Raw genomic sequence first — 24,623 nt, 5'->3', positions numbered from 1 at the left:
TGCGGGTAAGGGCAGAGCCCTTAGTAACTTTATTTTTTTGATTCGAGGCCATTTCGGGGCCTGTTTTGAAGGCGGAAGTTCTTCACAGGCACTCAGAAAAAGTCCTTGTTTTGGCTGTGCGACCACTGCGCGGCTAGTCGGTGGAAAGTTACCGCAGAAATTGCATCGTATGCCTGTGTGCAGAGATATTGGGAGTTGTAGATTCATGCTTGTTGCCTGTTGATGCAAAATCTTCACTAGGAAGTGACTGTGTGGTGAAATACCACTTTCGTCAGTTTTGCAGATCTGCCCGTGTGAGGCAAAAGCTGTGTTTTTGCAGTGAAAGAATATTTTGCAGTGTTCTGTAATGGCATCTGATTCTCTTTCAGAGATTGTCACTGAAAAGCTTGACAAGAACAACTTCCAGGCATGGAAGTTTAGAATGACGAATTTCTTGATGGGAAAAGGCTATTGGGAGTTCATTACAAGAAATGAAGAAGAACCTGTTCTTCCTAATGTTCCCAATCAACAGGAAATGCAGGCATTCAAAGGATGGCACGAGAGAGCCAGGAAAGTTATGTACTGGCTGTCTATCAGTATTTCGGACTCCATGATTGTGCATATTCATGATGTAAGTACGCCAAAGGAGGCATGGGATACTTTGGCAAAAATGTACAGCACAAATACACAAGCCAGGAAAATGCAGCTCAAACAGGAGTTGCACAATGTGCAGAGAGAAAATTTGAGCATAAACGACTACCACATGAAGGTGAAGAAAATTGTAGATGCACTTGCTTCCATTGGGTCGCCAGTGGAAGATGATGATCTAGTTTCTGTGACCTTGAATGGTCTAGGAAAGGATTATGCGCAGTTCCGGACATCCATTGCCGTTCGTGAAAAATTTCCAGATTTTGAAGAGTTGTTTGCTCTTCTAATTTCTGAAGAGCAGAGAAATGGGGGTGCATCTTCTTCAGGAGAAACTTCAAAAGAAACTATCTTCTACTCAAATGCTGGCAGAGGTAGAGGCAGAGGTAGAGGAGGCCGATCTGCAGGCCGTGGTAGAAATCAGAATATGCAGCAAACGCAAGAAAACCAGTCCTATGTAGGAGGACGTGGTAACTCTAGAGGCAGGGGGAGCCAAAGAGGCTGTGGTGGATGGCAGAGAGGCCAAAATGCAAACAGCAATGTTGAATGCTACTATTGTGGCAAAATCGGTCATATGGCTAAGGATTGCTATAAAAAGCAGAATGACATTATGAATGGAAAATTGCAGCAAGGCAATTATGCATCTTCTAGTAGGCAGGGTGATGACAGAAATGAGCATCTATTTATGGTGCAGCATATGACCAATTCTGTGACAAGTGCAGAAGAACAAAATGATGTGTGGTACGTTGACTCAGGTGCGTCAAACCACATGACAGGTCATGCAGAATGGATGCAAGATGCAAGGAAAATGGAAAAGCCAGGATTTGTGGAGACTGGTGATGATACTGCACATCCTATTGTGCAGATTGGTAAAATTCCTTTGTCTATGCAGGATGGGAAAAAGAAATACCTGTCCGATGTATTTCATGTCCCAAACATCATCAAGAACCTGGTTTCTGTTGGTCAAATGGTTGAGCAGGGCTTGCAGGTTAGATTTAATCCTCATAGATGCTTTGTTGAGGATATGAAAAATAACGGTCGCTTGATAGCAAAAGGAAAGAAGAAGGGCAGGATGTTTACGTTGGATGCGGACATGCCTGAATTGAGTGCGGCAATGTTTGCACATGGGACCGGTGTAGTTGCAGATATTGATATCTGGCACAAACGCATTGGTCATGTTAATATACAACGACTTAAATCAATGCAAGTCCAAAATATTGTTGCAAGATTGCCTAAATTCAAGGTTGCAGAAATGCACAAGGTTTGTGAAGCCTGTCAATTTGGGAAACAGGCAAGAAAACCTTTTCCTAGGCATGTTCAAGAGAGTAAAAAGCCATTGGAATTAATCCACTCTAATGTGTGGACTACTAAAGCTGCATCTATTGGAGCCTGTCACTATTTCGTCACATTTATTGATGACTTCAGCAGAAAACTTTGGGTGTATTTTATGAAAAAGAAAAGTGAAGTGTTTGGGCACTTCAAAGCTTTTAAAGCTATGGTTGAAAAAGAAACATGCCTGCAAATAAAATGCCTAAGGTCAGATGGAGGGGGAGAGTACCTCTCAAATGAGTTTGCAAGGTTCTTGCAGGAGCATGGTATAAAGCAGCAATATTCATGCAGTCATACCCCACAGCAAAATGGAATTGCAGAAAGGAAAAATAGGCATATTGGAGAGGTATCTCGGGCTATGCTAAATGAAAAAGATCTATCAGATTATTATTGGGCTGAAGCAGTTGCTACAGTAGTTTATATAATGAACAGGACTCCCACTACAGCAATACATGGCATGACGCCAGAGGAGATGTATACTGGTAGGAAACCAGATATTTCTCATTTGAAAATTTTTGGTTGCATTGCCTATGTCCATGTGCCAGATGAGTTGAGGTCCAAGTTGGATCCAAAAGCTGAGAAGTGCATCTTTATTGGTTATTCTCTGCAGCAAAAAGGGTATAGATGCTATAACCCTTCTACATGTAAGTTCACAGTGAGCAGAGATGTTTTTGATGAGATGAGCAGCTGGTATAAACCAGTAAATGTGATGATTGATGTAGATGCACAAAATGGTAATGCTGCACAGAATTCACAGCAGCAATCACAAAATATTAGTGGACCTGGAGTGTCCTCTAGCAGTGGTTCACATACTTCGCCATGGACAAGCAGATTGAGATCAGGAGAATCTCCTCAAAGCAATGCAGAGAGTGGTATGCAGGTATCACGAAAAGGAAAAGAGAAGGTAGGTCAGCCCATGTTTGATGTGAATGCAGGTCACTCTTGTGTGGATGGTGAATCCAGTGGCTCTGAACAGAGCATTGATGATGAGTTGGGTATTCCCTCTGTTGTTACACCTGGAGTAAGGGGAAGACCAGGGATGTTTTGAGAGCATCTGGAAGTGAGCCTATTTTGCGCAGGTCTACCAGGGTTAGGTATCCTGTGGATAGGCTGAAATATGATGGATTTACAGCCATTCACTATGCCTATATGGTCAAAGTGATACAGGAACCAGAACCCACTTCTTTTGAGCAAGCCATGGGAAATGAAAAATGGGAGAAAGCCATGGATGAAGAAATGGATGCCTTGGATGCAAATGCTACATGGGAATTGGTGCCTTTGCCTAAAGACAAGAATGCAATTGGCTGTAAGTGGGTTTATAAGATCAAGCACAATGCAGATGGTTCTGTGAATAGATACAAGGCAAGATTAGTTGTCAAGGGGTATGCACAGACATATGGCATTGATTATGAAGAAACTTTTAGCCCAGTTGCAAGGATGGCAACCGTAAGAGCAGCCATTGCTATGGCTGCATCAAAGGGATGGTCTTTACATCAGATGGATGTAAAGAATGCCTTCTTGCATGGTGATTTGCAAGAAGAGGTCTTTATGGAGCAGCCAGCAGGTTATGTTCATGCTACTCATCTTGAGTTTGTTTGCAGGTTGAAGAAAGCCTTGTATGGCTTGAAGCAAGCACCTAGAGCATGGTCTAACAAGATAGGACAGTATCTTGTCACTATTGGCTTTCAGATTTCCAAGGCAGATTTCTCACTCTATGTGAGAAAAACAGAGAAAGGGATTATGCTGCTGGTCATTTATGTTGATGATTTGATCATCACAGGTGATAGTGATGAAGATATCCTTCATGTGAAAATGCTATTGAGGCAGAAGTTTGAGATGAAGGATTTGGGAGAGCTGCGTTATTTCTTGGGCATTGAGGTGATTAGATCACCAAGTGGGATACAGCTCTTGCAGAGGCAGTATGGATTGGACATGCTGTCCAAATATGGGATGACAGGCTGTAAGCCTATTTCAGTTCCTTTGGAGAAGAATGTGAAGCTGAGCGCAGATGCAGGTGAGCTTTTGGAAGACCCTACTATGTACAGACGTATAGTAGGAAGTTTGATTTACATGACTATTACCAGGCTAGATTTGAGCTATGCTGTTGGGTTGGTAAGTCAGTTTATGCAGGCTCCAAGGAAACCGCATTTGGATGCGGCTAGACGCATACTTAGGTATGTGAAGTCCACATTGCAGTTGTGACTATTTTATGAGGCTGGGGTTCAGATGCAGTTGCATGGATACACTGATGCTGATTGGGCTGGTAGTATTTCTGATAGACGATCTACCAGTGGATATGTGTTCTCTTTTGGGAGTGCTGCAGTCACTTGGAGCAGCAAGAAACAGCCTACAGTTGCCTTGTCGAGCACAGAGGCTGAGTACAGAGGTGCAGCAATGGCTGCATGTGAGGTAGCTTGGTTGCATAAGCTACTCTATGATATGCATCAGTCTACAGATGGGCCAGTTGTCATTTATTGTGACAACATGAGCAGCATACACTTGGCAAAGAACCCAGTCTTTCATGCTAGAACAAAGCACATTGAGGTGCATTATCACTATGTGTGGGAGAAGGTTTTACTAGGTCTTATTGATCTACTTTATGTCAGCACAGAGGATCAGGTAGCTGACATATTCATGAAAGCGTTGGGCGCAGAGAAGCTGCGCAAGTTCAAAAACCTACTTGGTGTGCACGAATTGGGATTGAGCTCGAGGGGGAGTGTTGAGATATTGAGCTTCACTCGCAATATGCCAGGGTGACCGTTGTGTATTTATGTCACCGACTTGTTAGCTGGAGATGCGGTTGGTACACCGCCCACGAATAATAGCTGGATGACAGCTATCCTTATCTACTCTAGTTTGTGGCTCAGTTAGTATGCCACCTTAGTTAGTTGAGTTTGGTTTGAGACCCACATATAGGGTTCTTCTATTTCTTTGTACTAGAGTTCTTTTGGCTTTCACAACTAAGAAGAGGAAAACTATTTTCAGCCTCCACCTTTGTGTGTATTCCCCCATTGTGCATGTGAGAAAGCCGCAAGTGAGACTCCTTCCCTCTCTCCCACTATCTTCACAAACGGTTCACGATGGCTTGTTCAAAGAGTATGCACTGATTATTTTGACTGGCTAGATCACTATATTCCGATTTCAGGTAAGAAAGTTATGGTTAGTTCTTTTTACTTCCTACTATCAATAAGCTGGTAGAAGAGTGTTTGGATAGGAAGATGAACACCCAAAACCAGAGAGGACTTGATCTAGGACATGAGGATGGAAAAAGTCCATACTTTTATAAAATTAACTATATGTTAGAGCTATATATAGCTTGCCCTAATTCAACCTATTCCTCAACTATATATATGCCTATGATCTATGAATAGAATCACTTCCTTGGGAGCAACTCTTGTGTCCGTATCTCTCCTCTTTCTCTTCCTCTCAACATAGTATCAGAGCCTGGCTATGCTCTAGCATGACTGTGAGAAGAAAGCAACATGATTTTTGTCAATCTGACAATGGATTCATTCACAGAACGTTCTTTCTTATCGTTTCAACCACTTCATCGCTAGGTTTTGTGATGATATGCAAAAATTATAAAAGATGCATTCCAAATCAGCATTTGCGATCATGATTGATGAAAACAGTCCATGTAGGCTTGTTGAAAGAGTATGCATCAGTTATTTTGACTGGCTAGATCACTATATTCCAATTTTAGGTAAGAAAGTTATGAGTATTTCTTTTTGCTTCCTACTAACAATAAACTAGTAGAAGAGTGTTTGGATAGGAAGATGAACACCCAAAACGAGAGAGGACTTGATCTAGGACATGAGGATGGAAAAAGTCCATACATTTATAGAATTAACTATATTTGTAGCAAAAACAAAAGCAATGAAAAATTAGACTTAATGATAAGAAGTTTCCAGATACGGCATCGCCCTCTCGCTTTTATTCTCCATCAGTTGATCATACCATCTTGCACTCAGTATTTGTGTTCCCTTGGATCTAACACACTGGCATATCATGCTTTCAGGTTCCCACATAAAGCAATAAGAGGCTCAATCACATAAAGAAAAATTCTTTAGCTACATGGCTCCAAAAAAATTTAGATGAAGAGGAGACCCAATGCCCACCGGACATATCTGTGAAAACCAAGAGCGCATAATTATTGCAAGCATAGTCAATCTTTAGGAATGAAGATCTTATTTAATCTATGCCAAGTAGAGTCTTCATCTTGTCATTAAGAGTAAGGTAGCCCAGTCTACATGCTTTTGCAATGATAATTATATACATTCACACAACAAGACAAAGCACCCATAGACGCGCGCACAGACGCGTTTCATGAACTAAATAAAAAACTTACGGGCGCGTCTATTTGCGCGTCTATTTGCGCGTCAGGAGACCCGCGTCTATTAGCGCATCTATATATCAGACTTATGCGCGTATAGACGCGCTTATACACGCTTATATAGACGCGCAAATACACGCATTTATAGACGCACGTATAAACGCATATCGAACAGACAGACGCGAATATAAACGCGCTTGTAAACGCGCTGATAGACGCGCTTTTTTTTTTATTTAAATTTTACAGAATACTGTGTATGTTGTGTATGCTATATAGTTACAAGAATCCCATATCCACATTCTATAATTCAATTCTTACAGCCAAGCTCATTTTAATTACAATTCCAAATAAAATATTACAACTCCAAAACGCAATAAAATTGAAAGCTCAAAAAGTGCTTGTATATACATATAGCACGAAGCTAAGCCACGTCATGTGGCTCCAAGTACAAAAAATAAGGAAGCTAAGCCATGTCATGTGGCTTCAAGTACAAAAAATAAGAGGAGTCTATATACAAGAGGCACGAAGCTAAGCCAATGGCTTTAAGTACAAAAAAGAATAGTAGCACTACTTCTACGACTAATCCTCGCTGCTTTCCACGCTCCCTGATGCGCTGCCTTCTGCGCTCCCTTCTGCACCTCCTTCCTCGTCTTCCTCGTCGTCTTGTGCAGGGGCGCCCTGTAAACAAGGGACAACATATATCAATGTATGAAAAATCAAATCTTTACTTATAATTTTGGCATTATTTAATTACTTTCAAATACCTCGGGGGCATGTCCAGTCGCTCTGGTATACTGCTCCTCAGTAATCAACCCGTCATCATAGAAGTGCCTCCATGTATCTCCTCTGCGATGGTGGCGGTGGTAGGCTGTCTCCACTGGAGTAGGGTATCTGCCCACGATCTCAAGCTGCATGACCGCGATACACTTTGTGGAGGGATTAGTACAAAGAAACAACCAACCTCCTAATAAACTACATAAGCAATATAATTTGAGATCGATACTTACAAATTGGGCCTCCCATGATTCCACGTCCCCTGCTCCAAAATGCGCGCTCCCATACTCCTCCATCTGGATCCTCCGTGCCTCCACGTGCTGCAGACTGGGCTCCTCCCTCGCTGACTTCATTGCCTTCTTCCACTCACGCTTCTGAGCGGTGTGGGGCGGGCCCCTTGGAGATTGACCTGCCTCAAGTCTGGCAAGCTCCGCTAGTGCCTGCCTCTTAAGGGAAGATCTTTTATTGCTAAGTATCGTAACAATCTTTGACTTGGCCCATTTATCTGTGAACTGGCGATTGGGGGGGTTAGGATACCTAGAGCGAACAATAGCGAGGGTCTCATCAGCCAACCTCTTTGGGTGGTCTTTATAGTGGATAAAGCAATCTCTATAATTGTTAGCAATTACAGAGCGCATGAAGGCCATTACATCCTTCCCCCGCGCATCCATCAAGATGCCTCCTGTCTGGGTGATGTCATAATAAATCGTACCATCACCCAGAGGCACGTCCAAATCATCGGAATCATCATCCTCCTCACCGCCACATGGCCCAAAGCACTGTGCCATGCATCCGCCACCGCTCTCCCTACTACTACGCCTGCCACCCTGTCGTGTGGAGCTCGTACGCTGGCCACTCGTAGCTGGGGACTGCGCGGGACTACGCTGACCACTTGTAGCCGGAGAACCGAATCTCGATGGCTGGGGAGTACGTCGACGGCTCGCTGAGGTAGAAGGACCTCCTGAAGGCATGGGGGAAGGGGCATAAGACGGGATGGCAGAAGGGACATAAGACGGCATGGGGGAAGGGGCATAAGACGGTACGGGGGAAGGGGCATAAGACGGGGCATAAGACGGCTGTGCGGACTCCGCTGGGGTGATCTCAGGCAGTGTGGGGTGGCTCGGAGTCTGTACTGCCGACTCCTGGGGAGTGTTAAGGGTACCCTTCATGTACCCGTATAACTCCGCAGGACTAGGAGGGTGCCCTAAAATATTATATAAATCCTTCCATATCGATTCACGCGGATCAGGTGAGCTAGAAGCACTTCCTCCCCACATGTTAAACTGGAAAAAAATAAACAAATCTATTACTTTGGGAGCTGAGAAGAAAGGGGGAAAAAAAAAAAGAGGCTCTGTCAGAGCGCGTCTATAGACCCGTCTAATCCTCGCGTCTATAAACGCGTCTAACAGAGCGTTTAACAGTTCAAGTAAAAGCGCGTCCATAACCGTGTCTAACAGACCGTCAAAAAATCCGTCCAACAGTGCGTTAAAAAGCGCGTTTATCAGCCCGTCCACATATCCGTCTAACAACGCGTCTAAAAGCGCGTCTAACCATTCGTTTAAACATCCGTTTAAGAGATCGTCTGTTTGGGCGTCTATATTCGCATCTGTGCGTGTCTGTGTAACAAGCCAAACGCGCAAATAGACACGCCTGTAGACGCGCATTTAGACGCGCCCTCAGACGCCTGTATACATGCGCTCTGACAGTCGAGAATACTCAAAAGTGGAAAAGGACGTTTCGCCCGACAAAAGAACGTGTCGCTCATACCTAGATGCTGCGTTTCGTGGATGCGAAAAGTACAAAACTGGAAAGAACAAGCAAGAACAACTTCAAAAGGACTTACTTGGAAAAAGGTATGGAAGGATCTTTCTTTTCCAAACTTGTTTCTTCTCCTCCTCTTCTCCTTGTTCGTACTCCTCCTCTTCTTTAGGCTTGGAAGCAAGCTGTGTAAGTACGGTCCCTTTGTCTTTAGTGAAAACTTGGAACTGTGTGTGTATGGGAGGCTCTCTCTTAAGCTTCGAATCTATAGAACTGCTAATAATGAAGGAACAAAGCCGCTCGCGAAGTTTAAGTAGTTAAAAGAAAAGCAAAGCGAGCGGCGCGCCGAAAAGCAGGTTTAAAAGTCGCGGGTATAGTGGCGTCTATTAGCGCGTCTATAGTCGCGTCAAAATACACAGAGTAAGGGCGTCTATAGGCGCATCTATTAGCACGTCTAGTGGCGCGTTTAAATACACAGACTAGACGAGCATTTAGACGTGGAGATAGACGCGACAGTAAACGCGAGGATAGACGGGCATTTAAACGCGACACAGAGTTTTTTAAGTTAGGCATTTGAAGAAGAGCAAATTTGGTGGGTTGTTTGTTTGTAGGATGTCTCCATCTTCAACAAGCAGCTCCAGTGAGGATGAATCCCTCCGTATCCACCATCGCGAAATGTGGTTGGAGCAAAAAATCAAATGTGTGTGTGATCGATGTCGAGGAAACATGTATCGTGCACGCAGGATTACGCTCAATCATATCTCAAAGTATGGAGAATGGGATGTGACCGTAAACAGGGTAAGGATTTGTAAGTTAAGGTTGATTGAGATACCTATGGGTGTTCATATGTTTGAGTTATAATGATCCCGTTTTAATTTGATACAGGATGCAGTGCCACACCTGCACATGTTACCCTATGCCCGTCGTGAGGAGGCAAAGCGTCGGCGATATGAGGTGGGATCTTCAGGAGGGACCGTTACGGATGCATGGAGTGATGGTGATAGTAGCCCTCCACCATTACCTCATGAAGCCGTGGAGGAGGAGGTGTTTGATGATATGGTGCGGGATTTATATGTCCATCAAGGGAGGGATAATAGCATGGAGCAGGATGATCTTTTTACCGCAGCATCGACTCCACTGTTTGAGGGGTGCACATTCTCTGTTCTACGTGCCTCCCTTGAGTTACTAAACTTGCAAATCATCTATGGATGGAGCAATGCAAGTTTGAATGCATTACTCAAGTAAGCTTTAATTTAAAGTCGATTTTGCAAACATGATAAATTATGCGCGTGGGTCAATTACTCGAATGCTTTTCCTCATTTATGGTCTTCACGTGCAGGCTATTGTGTAAAATGCTTCCAAGGGAGAATAAATTACCGACCTCAAGAGATATGGCAAGGCAACATGTGACCTCTCTTGGAGGATTAGATTACAAGCGCATCCATGCATGTGTCAACGATTGCGTTTTGTTTCGTGGACTACATAAGGATGCAAGAGAGTGTCCTACTTGTGGAGAGGCAAGATATAGAGCAGATCTCAAAACCTTGGACGTGCCTCGTAAGGTATTGCGATATTTTCCCATAATCCTTCGCATCCAACATATGTTCAAGTGCAAATCTATTGCAGAGCTCATGTCATGGCATTCCTCCCATCGATCAACCGATGGCAAGTGGAGAACTCCCGCGGACTCTCCTGCGTGGAAGCATATTGAAGACACATGGCCAAGCTTCAAGGAAGAACCTAGGAGCTTGAGACTTGGATTGGGTATGGACGGTGTGAACCCATTTGGTCTAAAAAGCACGTCTTACAGTGTATGGCCAGTGGTATTGGTAAATTACAATCTTCCACCCTCTATGGCTATTAAGAAAGGACATGTCATGCTGTCCCTTCTAATTCCAGGGAAACATAAAGTCAAAAACCCTGATGTTTATTTGGAGCCTTTGATTGATGAGCTAGAGATACTTTGGAGAGGTATCGAGGTGCATGATGTGAGCAGGCCTCCCTCATCACGAGACTTCAACTACAAAGCAGTCTTGATGTGGACGATGCATGAATTCCCAGGCTATGGCGAGTGTTCAGGTAAGCATTGCATTTTTTAATTATGAAAAGGCAAGGACGTGGCACCCTAAACCCACCTTCCACTCTTAATTGCATCTATTGTTTCAGGTTTGACTACATCGGGTTACCATGCATGTCCTGTTTGTGGTCCTTTGCTAGTTGCCTCACGGGCAGACGCATTGAATAAGGTCATCTATGAGAATCACCATCGATTTCTCCCACCTGATCATCCTAGATATGTTGCCCCTTGGAATGAAGTCCTCCCACAATCACTCACCGCGGGAGATTGGATGAGAATTTGGGATGGATCCACGACTCCTCCACCACTTGGCATGAGCCGGTAAGGATTTGTAACTATTGGCTGGAAGTAAAGATTAGCTATATTGGTTGAAAGTGAAGATTGCACGTTAACACTTTATTTTGTTTAGATACTCCATCTTTTATCGTTTACCATATTGGTCCCACCTCAAGATCAATCACCTGCTCGATCCCATGCATATCTTCAAGAATGTGGCATCTACCATTTGGGAGCATTTGAATGGGACATGAGATTCGGCAGGCATAAGGGAGGATCTACGTACCACAGGGAGGATGCGTGAAGCTTGGCCTCAAGAGAGACCAAATGGGCGTGTTTTTTTACCTCGTGCACCGTGGATGTTATCAAAGCTAGAGATGGCGACGGTGAAGCGGGCTATTACTACAATTCGTACTCCCACTGGATGCATGAGGTGTTTGAAGGGAGCCTTTACAAAGAGCAAGAAAAGAGGTGTAGAGCAATTATATGGCTTGAAATCTCATGATTGGCACAAGATGCTCCAAGTAAGTATTTTATGTGCATAATATCTTTTTCCTTTCAAATTTGTGAGTGAATAGCTATAAGCAACTAATCAACCACCTCCTCGCGGGTTCAGTTCATACTACCTACTAGCATTTCACGTAGTGCATCAAAGGACGTGAAAGATTGTATTTACAAGAGGGCGAGCTTGTGAGGTATGTGAGCTCAAAGGAAATAGATCCCACCACGCTTGAGAATGCTCGAGTTATGTCAGTGGAGGCGGTTTGTTTAGTGGAGGAGACATTTCCACGTTCTATTCTCACAAGCCAACTACATCTCATAGTGCATTTGGTGGATGAGATTGCTATATGCGGTACTATACATGCACGATGGTTGTTCTTCCTCGAGCGCTTCATGAAGACCTTGAAGGGCTTCGTGAGACAAAATGCAAGACCCGAAGGTAGCATGGCCGAGGGTTGGTTGGTACAAGAGTCACTTGTATATATTTCTGAGTTTCTTGTTGATGTGGATAGCTCTCTCCCACGACTATGGAGAGATGATGAAGACCTAAGGATGACCTCTATTGTGCCTCAAGGAAGAGGACGCAACAAAGTAATAGACATGGAGTTGCGTAATAGTATCAACCTCTTTTGCATGCTTAATAGTGATGTGATGAAAAGATGGGTGACAAGATACGAGGATGCAAAGGAAAGAAGACAAGAAGAAAGGGCCCTCTTTCGTACACACCACGGATCTCGTGTGCCATACCCTCAGCGTCTAAGAGCACTTCCAAAAGGTATTCATGTGGATTGGCTACTTGATGAAATGGAGAAAGCAGAGAAAGACGAGGGGATGCATATCACAATGGAAGAATGGGAGTATGCTAGGGGATGCATGAGCAAGGTCGGTATATAGAATGTTATGCATAAGTTAGGAGGTTTTTATAATTTAGATTGCTTATTTAATTGATTTTTTCTTGGTGTAGTGCACTATGTTCAATGCTATATGGTGTGAGGGCAAGCATTTTCCAACACAACGGATTGATGATAAGAGAAACACACAAGATTGCGGCGTCATTGCTAGCTTTGAGGGAGCCAATGGAGTCATGGATGATTATTGTGGCATAATCCAAGATATCATTATGCTTGACTTTCGACGCTTCTTTGTGTATGTTTTGGATGTAAAGTGGTTTAAGGACGTGGCGGAAAGAGGCCCTAATGCAACAATCAAACGCCATGCAAGTGGCTTTGTAACTATTGACTCCACAAAGTTTTGGCAAAGTAGGAAGGACACACTAATACTACCGCAACAATGTGAACAGGTACTGTGCACACACATAAAAATACTCGCTTTTAAATATTTGATGCAAGAAAAGTAACATGATTGTATTTGTGTTTGAATTAGGTTGTCTATCAACCAATGGTGAATAATAATAGGTGGTGGCATGTCATACCTATTATGCCACGTTCCAAAGTGATGTATAGTACATTTACTAATATGGAGCGTATGGAGGATGATCATGCCCATGGACGTGATGATGACCGTGATACAAGAGAGGAGGATGATCATGAGATAGGAGATATAGATATTGAGGCTGGCATTACCCGTGAGAACGAGCCTACCATTGGAGATCTTGATTTCGATGAGCACATGAGTGGCACAAGTAGTAGTGGGTTGAATGTATTTGTAGATCTAAACACTTGTTTGGATTTTGAAGTAGATAGTTTGGCAAGGGTTGATCTCATTGAGGATGAGATTGAACCGTAGCCCCACAATTGATATTGGCAAAACTATTTTACATATTGTCTCATTCTCCTCATTTCCCTTAATTCTTGTATATGTGGGCTTGCAAAAAATTATGTGCTTTGGTAATCATGGGCAATGTTTGGAAAGCAATGATGTACACCAAAATCTCACTTTCTGTATTCTCTAGATCGCGTCCAACCCCGCGTTTAAATGCGCGTCTGAGTCTCAGTGTAAACGCGCAAATACACGCGCAAATAGACGCGCTAATAGACGGGATGTTAAACGGGCCCGTATTTTCTCATGTCTAACATGCAAATAAACGCGGTGATTGACGCGCAAATAGAGGAGTGTTTAGCCGCGCCTATAGACGCGCCCGTAATTTCTCTTCTAGAGCAACGCCTATAGACGCGCCCGCTATTTTGCGCGTCTACCAAGCGCGTCTATAGTTGCTTTGTGTTGTTGTGTCAACAAACCAGAAAGTTGATTGGGAAAATCACTTGGACAAAAGTTTATCTACCATATGAAAGCAATTTTTGCTTTCTATTAGGTCATCAGTGAAAACAAGAGTTTAGTGCTTGAGCACTTGTGGTTTCATGCTACTTTGGCAAAACTAAAAGCCAATGATGCTTCACATCCATTAAGGTAGTTTTTATTTAGCGCATCCTTTACTAACTAGCTTCTTATTTAGTACATCGCTTGCTGAGTATTTGTGTAAGTGCTTTGCTACTCAGCATTCATAGAACTTCGTTCAACCAAAGAGATCTCTCAATATCTATGCTCCAGTACCTCACAAAACTTGATTTCTTTTCAATGAGATGACCATGGTTAATTTCAAGATCACCAACCACTATGACATTCATCTATGTGTTGGAGCTTTTCTTTGCCTATTCGTATAGAGATAAACTAACTTCCTTTAATGTTGTACATGATTGGGAATCATGATATCATCATAGTTTAGTACAATACTTTGTCCTTGATATTTCACTTGAAAGGTTATGTGAATTGTATTCCACTACATACTTAGGCTTGATGTTTTATTCGCAATGATAATACATGTATTATTATGTTATGCTAACAAGTTTAGCTGCAACTTCAAGTTTCCATGAATCTTGGTTAAAGAGACTTGCAAAATATTCTATATCAAGATTTACTTTCAGCATGAGTTGATTGATACAAAGGATCTTTCAAAATGTTTTGTATTGTTTTAAAGGCTACATTTTCTTCGATTATCTTTTCATTTAGTTTTGATTTCCTAAATGTTTTGTGTTATTTTAAAGGTGGGAGTTACTTTTAATTATCTTATGATTTTGAAAGCAGGTTATCTTTCATCTTTTATCAATCAAGCATGCCTATAGACCGTCCATTATATTTGATCTAGAGTAGGGTAAAGATGTTGCTATTGAGCTTTTGATTTATATTGCTTGGAGGTTCCTCATCCTAAACGCTTTCTTGTCATTCTGCAATGACTTGCAAATCACGTAGGTGTGCTTGATATGCAAAAGAAAATGTTGATATAGTGTTTCTTTCTCTCATATGAGCTTACATTTTGCTTGACTTGCTCATCATGTATTCAACCGTAGCTTCACTTTCACAAGCTGGTCCATCTTATGGAAGAAAAGGACTTGCCAAATGTTATGTGTTATTAACATGCTCACATGTTTTGTTTCAATGTTTCTTTTCTATTTAGCTTTGATATCATTACTTCTTGGATGCATTACTTCATATATGAGAAGGCGCTTCTCACATGTTTCCTTGTCAGTTTCAAGGCACTTGTTTGTTTCCAAGCTGAGCTCATATGTTCTCTTCCATCACAATCAGTTGTGTCTCCAAGTACATGCAGGTTTGCACAGGTTCTTGGATACAATCCAAATTTTGACTAAATGCACATTGCATACCTACAGGAGTACACTATGCTTTTTTTTCATACTTATCTATATTTACGCGTGCATGCAAGGTCTTGCTAGATTAGCAATTTATTCCTTCTTTCTCGATTAACTTATTGATGACTTATGGTATGTATTAACTTATTAGTTCACCTTGTATTTTCAAGCAGGGTATACTTTTATTTAGCTCTTTTATTATGCCCTTTATGTGGGTAGGTATATGTATATGTCTTTCGCTGATGAACACATATGGCTGACTTATTGAGTACTTGTTTGGCTATGGCACCTATGGATTACTTATTGCATACTTGTTTGGAAGTGGCAAGGTTCAACGTCTTTTAGGATCCTTGTTTTGATGAGACACATATTTATCTAGCTTTCACCATGAACACATATGGATTACATATTGAGTACTCGTTTGGACATGCGACATATGGATTACTTTGGATATGACATATATTTATATGGATTTGGTGATGAACACATATGGATTACTTTATTGAGTACCCATTTGTATGTGAAACATACTTATATGGCTTTCATGATGAACACATATGGATTCCTTGTTGAGTACTCATTTGGACATGGCAAGGTTCAAGGTTTTTAAGGTGATAATATTTATGAACACATATGTATTACTTCTTGAGTACTTGTTTGGACATGGCACATATGGATTTTTTATGAAGTGCTCATTGGGACTTGGCACCTATGGATTACTTATTGCGTACCCATTCAGACGTGGCAAGGTTCAACGTCTTTCAGGTGATAATATTTATTTATAGATATGGCTAACTACTTGAGTACTCGTCTGGATGTGGCATATGGCTAACGACTTGATCACCATGATTATTGCTTCTCTTTTGTCCTGGAGTTCCCGGATATCCATTTTGTCAGTTAATTTTGGATGTTCTTTGTAATCTTCTTTTTGGTTGTTTGGTACTTTTGGATGCATAGAGGTTGTTATTTCATTCCTGCTATTGGGTTTCTTTCTTGGTTTTTGTAAAGGCAATCTTTGAGCTTTCCCTCACTAGTCATGGTGTCTAGCTGCAAGGAAAGTTGGATATGGCATTCACACACCACCATTGTAACCTTTATTTTTTCCTAGACATCTATATAGTGGCTCGGGTTTTTCCTTTGAACTCCCAAAGGGTTTTTTTCTTTGCAGTTAGAGGGCTTGGTTTGAGCAGGGATGTTAGATCTATATATAGCTTGCCCATAGCTAGCCCTTATCCCTAACTATATATATGCATCTAGTATATGAATATTACTTGGGAGCACATTTTGTCTCATTATATCTCATAGCTTAACAAATAATACATAAATTTCAAATCCCATAAGTCTAGATACTTAATCTAGATTGAGATGCTTGCGTAGTGTAAGAAAGCCATAGCAACACAATAGGAAGGCTCATAAAGATCTTGAAAATCAAGAATCAATAATCCAAAAACACAATGAGCATCAAGGCATATGAAAGTGCCAAACACTTGGGCATCCAAAAGTACTGAACAACTGGGCAGCCGAAAGTAGTGAACAACCAAAAATACAATGAGCATAAGCCACACACATATGACAAGAGGCAAGCTAGTGTGGATTAAAAACGACTTACATATTAAGACGTCCTACTGATATAACATTTCTTTAAAGATCAGGGATGTGAAGGACACCTCGTAATATGCATGTTCAAGAACTGCTACTAAGTTAGTATCGCCTACAAGATATACTAACCTCTAGATTGGTATTTCTTGATAGTTACGAAGCCATTGGGCTGGATAAGTCATGTTGGTAGTGGCCCCTAAGTCGATGATGAAAGTTGTCCCATCATGAATGGAGAGGATGCGGTGAGGTGAGACATGATGTCTGACGTAATTAACTTGCTTTGGAGGAGTATCTAATGTTGAGAGGAAGAGAAAGAGTAGAGAGACAAACACAACAGTTGTGTTGAGAGGAAGAGAAAGAGTTGCTCCCAAGGAATTTATTCTATTCATAGATCATAGGCACATATATAGTTGAGGACTAGGCTGAGTTAGGGCAAGCTATATATAGCTCTAACACCCCCACTCAAACTTGGCCCTCTAGCTATAGATGAAAAAACCCTTGGGGAGTACAAGGGAAAAACTCGAGCCACTATATATATCTATGTCAAAATATATATACAAAGGATGTCCATATGTCAGTTTGAATTGTTTGACATAGTGATGATGCATAATCAGGATTTGAGATCTTTAAGTTCGATGTTTGAGCTCTTCATATGACATAGTGATGATGCATAATCAGGGCTTGAGATCTTCAAATTTGATGTGTGAGATTTTCATTTGCATAGTAGAGCTTGTGGTCTCCAAGTTCAATCTGGTCAAACCTGCTCAAACCTTTATAATCATGCCTTCATACTTTGCACAATTCATCCACTTAAAATGACTGATTTCATGTAGTGTATATGAACACAACAAATATTCAAGTGTCCTTTTTTGTTGTACCAAGGATGAATGTATGAGGAAATTGCTTTGGTCACTCCAAAGATGAGTATGGAGGGGCAATTTGAGATGTCCACAAATCCACGGCTGAAATGTCTCTTGCATAGTGTAAGAAAGCCATAGCAACACAATAGGAAGGCCCATAAAGATCTTACAAATCAAGAACCAATAATACAGAAACACAATGAGCATCTGGTCATCCGGAAGTACTGAACAATTGGGCATCCGGAAGTACCAGATTTGAGATGTCCACAAAGCTAGGGCTAAAATGTCACTTTTGTAGTGTAAGAAAGCCATAGCAACACAATAGGAAGGCCTCTTCATCTTGGTCTTTGTGCTCTGTACATCTTCGCACCTCTATCATGTCCTGCCAAAAGAAACCTACATCATGAGCTTGAGAAGTACCTTAAAGGAGAAGGAAAAACCATAGCTAGGGAAATTAATATTCACCGTCTTTGGTGGAGTCAAAGTATACCTCCACCACTGAAGCATGTCCTCATTGCATCTATTTTCCTCCTTCTTGGGTTTGTTTCTATGAGGATGCCATCCAACATCATTTTCAGATAGAACAAAATCATTCCAAAGTTATTTGGGTATGCCATATATTCATTGTAGGTGGATCGGTGTACAGAGTTTTGGGGCTTAATCATAATGGGCTCTTAGTTTTGTCTACACTCTGCACTTAAATAGTGAGAGAGTTCATTGACCCCGACCTTCTCAATCTTCAGTCTCATGTTAGTTTGGTAATCAAAATCTTTGAGTTCATTGAGACCGACCATTTTTTTAGCGGGCTCAACTTGCTCTTATGCCTACAAGGCCCTTGCCTGTTCCTCCTCTACCTTGGCTTCTGCACCTTCCCTGATATTTTTCTCAAGTTGTACTTCCTTTGGTGCATCAGTGGCTTTCTCTTGTAGAAAATTCACCTTCTAAGACATCTACTTATCATATTTCTTGAAAATCCCTTTGAGGGTAGATGCCATTAAGTACATTGCAACTCCAGTGGATTGAGATGACAACTAGGATTTGCCATCCATGCAATTCTTCAGGTTGGTTAACACGCTCTTGGACATTGCCCTTGAGAAAGATACATCACATCCTTTTAGTTGCTCTGAGCCTACCAAAACTTGCAGGTTCCTCTCATATCAGGAAAGAAGTAAATGGTCTTCTTCAGCACATCTTGGAGGTCTATTGGCAAGCTTGAAATCTTGACTCCACTATCTTAAGTTTACTAATCTGAGTGTTGGGGTATACGTCTAGAATATCCTCTCTCTTCCACTACTCAAAAAAGTGTGCTCGCAAACTGCCTCCAGAAATTCCTAGAGCATTTTCAATAACGCTTTCATTGATGGTAATATTCTGACCTTGACAGACTAGTTGCCCCTCCTTCATGCTCACCTCCTCTACCAACTTGGTGAAGTTTTGGAGAACATCCAAATTGGGCTTTTGAAGAGTGAGAGAGGAGCTCTCATATGTCATGGTTTCAAGATCAAGGGAGGAGGGGCTCTAGCACTGTGTTGCAGTAGAGGGGGAGGAAAGATTGTGTGAGGAGCTCCAAACTATGTAGGGTCCATTATGAGAGGGGATTGAAGTTGCAGGAAGAGTACAAGGGAGATAGAAATGGTCGAGAGCGATAGAAGATGAAATAGTGAAGGAAATGGAATAGTGGATGCTTCAGTTTTCAGTCTGATTGCAAGGGAGAAAGAAATGTTCAAGAGGGATAGAAGATGAAACAATGAAGGAAATGGAATAGTGGAGGCTTGAGTTTGCAGTCCGATTGCAAGGGAGAAAGAAATGATCGAGAGGGATAGAAGATGAAACACTGAAGGAAATGGAATAGTGGAGGCTTGAGTTTGCAATCCGATTGCAAGGGAGAATGAAACAATCGAGAGGGATAGAAGAAGAAATGGTTAAGGGAATGGAATAGAAGGCGAGATTGTGACGGTTTCCTAAAGAGGTGTGTCTATTCAACTCACCTCTTGATTTTGCATGGGTATGAGAATAGCACGTATGTATTATATTCTTATATGAAGCTTCTAAATTGAAGTTACCAGTATGAATAAGGGCGTTTTTCTAGGTGGCACAGGCCCACATCAAATCTATTCCAAAGATCCTACATATCCTCCCATCTTTTCTAATGTTTGAGTAAGCTGAGGCTAAGGAGTCCATAGAAGAACAATGGAATTTATGGCCTCTAGAGCAAGAGCTAAGGGCTGTGCAAGGTCCCAATGCCTATTTTGGTATTTTTTAACAAGCTGACTAGTACGATCATTTATAGAATAGTCTTGGGACAGTGGCATTCAATTATAATAAACTGCATTTAACCTTCCTAATGATCTAGCCTTATTCTCACTTCTTCTAGTCTTGGCAAGAATGAATAGTTTGCAATTGTAGAAATGAATATTTTAAATCAAATTTGAATGATGGTTGTGCTCTTTGTAACATGTGCTTACATATCAAGTGTAAAGTGTTGATGGTTGTCATGATAGCTAAATGCTTGTGATCCCTACAAACATAGTGAGCAAGGGATGTGCTCCTCGTTTGCAAGTAAATCAATCTATAATCTATTTCCATATGTTTTGACTCTAGAAAATCACCCAGGTGTCCTAATGTACTTGGTAGCAAAATACAATCTATACCATTCATAGCTCTATCATGAGGGTGCTGTTAGGAAATAATATATTGATTGAATAGAAAAAGGGTGCATTTTAATAACAAAAAATTCATAGATCAGGGATTTTACAAAGAGGGCTTGAATGCACGTGATATATAGGGTTTATACATAATGACCCCCCCGAGATCCCTCTCATGATGCTTCAAATCTTGCCCATTCTTTGAAAATGCAAGTGATAATTTTTCCTACGAGTCTTCCCCCTTGCAAAGCTACAAAATAATTAAAAAATGTTCTCATTTCCGTAAGCATCTATAATCATCTTTTGAAACTTTTGAAAACTTGACAGGACTCCATTTTCACCTTCATGTCCTCTTCTTGATTAATTGCTATCTTCTCTAGATACTCTCTACCATGGACACAATGCCAAGTCTATCACTAGAATAGTGCCAAGGAATTACTTTTGGATACCAAAAAAGTAACACAGCTATAGTAGCGGCAAGAAAGGAAAGCAAGTTTACACCATTGTATTTCTATGCAATTGAATATTCTACCTTTCTTCAAAGATCAGTACATGTTGCTTGTGTAAAGAGCCCTTGTGATGATTCTGCACAAATCAAATCATAGTATTGGGCACGTTGGAGCCTAAAGAGTATGCCGCATTCTATGTTATGACTAGCCTATCTGAAGAGTTGTGCTTTCATGCTTAAGCTAGAAAGTCTCAAAGGTATCCTAAATGCAGAGGTTCTTCTCTGTCAACTACGCTGTCAAGCGCACAAGTTTCAAGTAGTGACAATAGTAGTGGAACATATAGATGCAACCCAATGGGTGCAAGATGTAGATGCAGCCACTGGATGCCACACCTTCTAAGTTATGCACCTCTTCTTGTCAAGAGCATCATAATCTCTCTGCAGATGGACAAAAGCATGCACAAGGATTACATTTAACAAGACTCTATTGCCCCTACCCCCAAAGCAAGTGTAGGAGCTATGAAGGAGAGAGAGGCATTTCCATTTGACAGGTAGGACATTGCTGTAAGTTTCTCTCCCCTTGTGTTGCTCTAGTTCTACAAAACGTGCTTTACATGATGATTCATATAGCTTACACTCAATAAAAAGTGAGAAATGTCTTGTATGAGCTTTGCAAACTCAGTAGATGCACATGAAAGATTTTTTAGGCCAAGACTTTGAAGCATGGAATCTACACAACTAAAAAAGGAGCTAGATTTGAAGCTTACATAAATAGCATCCTCGAGGCAAGATATCCTTAATGTAGTAGTCCTATTTTGGAGAAACCAGGTCATAGATATGCCAATATGCAGGATTTGATACACACCTTGCTAGGGAAAAAGCATTCAATAATTAGCCATAGATAAGATGCTCTTCACGATACTAAAAGAGGACTAGTGGCTCTTGGCTTTTCAAATCTATGTGGAAGGTGAGGTGTAAGGCCTACAAGGACTTTGATGTAGCTATAATCTAGACATGATTTCATTGTTCAAAGAGTAGGAGGTCACAGGATGAGAAAGAGGGAGATGGGTTTGTTGATTTAGGAAGAGGGTATTATGAAGGCTGGGGGAGAAAGAGATGGTAGGGAAGCAAGAGGTTGAGGTGAGTCAGAGATGATAATTCCTTTCTAAGGAAATTTCAAATGCGATATCAAATTTTGGCAAGACTAAGGGGTGGCCCAATTAATGGCAAGTCACTGATTAAATTGGCATTAAATGGAGTAGCAGACAAAGATGTAGGGCTCTTGCTTAGTAGTGTTGGGTACCCGATGCCTCGTGAGGGGACTGGCATGGGTGAGTAGATAGGTACACTTTTTTGTACTAAGCCTTTACACATACATGTACCTGTGCACAAGCCCGTGAACAAATGTTTTGGCATTATAGGGCTCCTACATTGGTGATAAACACCCCAACTAGAAAAGATGGCTTTGGCTTGATGTTGTGCCTTTTCATAATTGGAAGAGGCTTTGGTGCCCAATAGGATGCATTAGACAAACTTGACATGACTAGGTTTGTAAGCTGGGTAAGTGTCATCCTATAGCCATATAGACAAATGTGAGAACAAATTTATTTAGTCGAATGAGGGACCTCCAAAATATGTGGATGCCAGTTATAAGTTATTAGGATTAACATATCTCAACTCCCCATATAATGTCTAAATGCTTAGTTCCATTTCATGATTCAAAGTGTAAGAAATTTAAAATGTGGAGTCATTTTAAATGAGAACCATGATCACAACTTTTTCAATTACATTGGTAATTCATGAAAATGGATGATGAGACATTTCTTAATTGCTAGACTAACTATAAATAATCATGACAACATCATTCCTTTGTCACAATACTTTTCTCTATAAATTGTTGTGATTTTTTATTTTTTTTTCTATATGCAGAGCATATGCATTTCTCTTTTGAGATGCTTTATTTAAAATGGAAAGGCTACAATTTTCTATGGCTACATGAAATAATTTGATTGATCATAATGAAAGGAATTTAGTGTAGACTATTCACCATAGAATGTACATTTCTACTAGATGTATGTATTGTATATTCTCACTATTATATAAAAGAAGAGGAAAAATAGAAATTCCAAAGGTAAAACCTCTCATGTTGGATGGATTAAAACTCCTCTCATTTTAGCAACCTATCTAACTTGTTAGCTAACTATTTGAGATTGTAGCCTTGAAGTCATCAAGAGAGAGTTATCAAAATGCATGGATAAATTAGACCGGATAAATTAGACCATAAAGAGAATGAGGAAAGGATAGATCAACAATGGGCAACCATGTACTTACACCATTGGCAACAGGCATTGACATGAGATTGACATAATAGATAAAAGTAGTACACCAGAGTTAGCACCCAATATGTTCTCCTATTTATGCACAAAGACCCTTACTACATATTAGTAGAAGACCATCATAAAATATCCCATCATCTCCCATGTTAACTAAAATCTTAATAAGCATCCCCCCTTAAAGTCCAAAGAAAGATCCAAAACTATGGTCAATAGCACTAAAGAGTTAAATCTATACTAAGACCTAGTAGAATTCTAGGTCTAATGACATTAAATGTCCATATTGCATGTTGGGAGCTTCTATAATTTTTTTAATATTAAACACACTTTTGTATATTAACAATTTACTTCCTTAAGTGTATATAAATCTATAAGTAAGGGGATTAATATGAACCCATCTGTTGAACTAAGGTGATAAGGTTACATATGATGAGTGACCCTCCCAGGGATATTGTCTATTATATATTGGAGACACCATTTCTTAAGTAGAGGAACTAGATCTTAACGCTAGATATTATGCCAAATACGGTCATGATTTGTGTGATGGAGGCCCCATCTCATATGTATGGCTTCTTTGGCCTTATCAAGTTCTATCTTTAATACCTATTTGAAGGCCGACATGCTAATGTTCGTCAACAATATTGAGCAAGATCTAGCCTCCTTGGGGGGTCCACCTTGTGTAGGCCATGTATACAATGTGCATTCGAAAGGTATTTTTAAAACTGCTCTATAACCCCTTTCTCCCTATTTTATATGCCCCTACTGTGATTTGTTGGGTCAATTCGTATATCCCTTATATAAATGTGAAATTTGAAGAGCATTTGTTTTATGTCCTCCTCTTGTATTTTTTAGTGTAAGTTGAAGAAGCGACACCACCTATGAGAAGTTGTGTTGTGCAACAAAATAAAGCACTTTATTTTAATATCATGGGCACACACACACACACACATGCACACTTGCCCAAAAGTACCTATTTTCAGCTAGGCAACTAACCAATAACCAAAATTTCATGCATTTGCTCCTCCATTTTCCTTTTTATCTTTGTTTTACGCTCCCAAACTATCCTTAATAATAGCATTGTATGAAATAACTTGAATTGGAACATGAAAATAATGAAACAACAAATTTTGCTGGTCATTCCTTTGAATATCTCCATCTCGTAGCATGTGCTCCTCAATTGACAAAGAATCATAAACAATAAAGACATGATTTAGTGTGATCCAAACATGTCCAACTGCTAGTTTTTGGGTAGGACTATCTGTTAGAGTTAGCTCAAATGTCCACCTCTCATGTAACCCACCAATATTCTGGGTACCCAATGTTGTAAGGCCCCCATATGAGGAGAAGCCATGATGGGTATCAGATATTGGGAGGGATCCCCAGTTTAGACACTGGAAGGGGTCTTAGAGTAGACCAGATGGTTATGAGACGGCTTAGGAGCCAAGAGTAGATACCCGTCTG

Source organism: Dipteris shenzhenensis, chromosome 21, assembly GCF_047967505.1.
Source record: "Dipteris shenzhenensis isolate YYH24624 ecotype China chromosome 21, Dip_SZ_1.0, whole genome shotgun sequence".
NCBI lineage: Eukaryota > Viridiplantae > Streptophyta > Polypodiopsida > Gleicheniales > Dipteridaceae > Dipteris > Dipteris shenzhenensis.
The sequence above is the reverse complement of the archived record's forward strand: the minus strand, read 5'-3'. Positions refer to the sequence as shown.